This window comes from Panulirus ornatus, chromosome 57 (assembly GCF_036320965.1).
Source record: "Panulirus ornatus isolate Po-2019 chromosome 57, ASM3632096v1, whole genome shotgun sequence".
Taxonomy (NCBI): domain Eukaryota; kingdom Metazoa; phylum Arthropoda; class Malacostraca; order Decapoda; family Palinuridae; genus Panulirus; species Panulirus ornatus.
Window position 1 is genome coordinate 10,741,700 of NC_092280.1, and position 1,477 is coordinate 10,743,176.

Consider the following 1,477-nt stretch of genomic DNA (forward strand, 5'->3'; position numbering starts at 1 on the left):
TTGAATGGAGAAAAACTGGAGGAAATGTGGCGTTTTAGATGTCTGGGAGTGGATTTGCCAGCGGATGGAACCATGGAAGCGGAAGTGAGTCACAAGGTGGAAGAGGGGGCGAAAGTTCTGGGAGCGTTGAAAAATGTGTGGAAGGCGAGAACATTATCCCGGAAAGCAAAAATGGGTATGTTTGAAGGAATAGATGCGAGTGCTATAGATAGGGTTGCACGAATGAGGGTGGATGTTTTGTAAATGAGATGTTTGCGGACAATATGTGGTGTGAGGTGGTTTGATCGAGTAAGTAATGAAAGGGTAAGAGAGATGTGCATTAATAAAAAGAGTGGATGAGAGAGCAGAAGAGGGTGTATCAAAAAGGATTATTCATATGGAGAAAATGTGTGAGGAAAGATTGACAGAGAGGATTTCTATGTCAGAGGTGGAGGGAACGAAGAGAAGTGAGAGACCAAATTGGAGGTGGCCAGGCACGATAAAGGCTATACCAGGTACTCATTCTTTTAACATGAATTAATTCAATTAAAAGAGTATACTTACACAAGAGTATCTGCGACGACAAACTGGAAAAAGAAATGATAAAAAGTAGGGTCTCCTGTATCACTCACCGCTCAGTGCAGGATACGTGTCGTCAAGTGTTACATTTGAGATGGAGAGATTGTATGGTCATGAAATCAGAAGCCTCCAGCCAACGTGTGGATATGGCTGAAATAAAAGACAGCTATTTAGGCCAAAGGGGTGACACGCGACAAAGAGAAAAAATGAATTTCATATATACTGTTACTTTCTTCCCAGAGACTGTGAAGTTGAACGAGGCAGGCGTCACCAGCTGCATCATCAAGGAATCCCGCTGCTATGAGAGGACAGACGATTTACATAGTTACAGCATAGTACTGTGAAACGTTTCTAGCTAGTGCCGATGAAGGACCAAAGTTGCGACTGTTTTGGAAAAAATATTTATAATTTCCCATACGTCGTTTTAGAACATAAGAACTATCACTTTTTGACCATACTGTGGTTTAGCTTCATTATCCACTGATATTCACAAATGGTGAAGAAAAAGCACTCCATTGACAGCCGTCATGTTAATAACATAAGTGAGGGACCTGGGCAAGTGAGTGGGTTCATTTGTACAGTGTATTAGGTACAGAGAAAATAGTCCACGAAAGAGGCAATTCCCAGGATGGGAATTGTCCCATAATACCAACACCTTCCAAACCTGCTTATATGTTCTCACGTGTGTGAGTACTTCTCTTGTGTCCTGTTCCTCCGTATATCCTGATACGTGTGGTTAGTCCTTCTATGTCCCGTACCACCATATATCACTATATGTATGGGTAGTCCTGTGTCCTGTACCTCCATATATCTCCACATGTTAGGGTAGTCCTTCTGTCGTGTACTTCTGTATATCCATTCATAAAATTTCTCCCATAATGGCTGCTGAAATTTACATATATGAATAGTTAATCAAGGG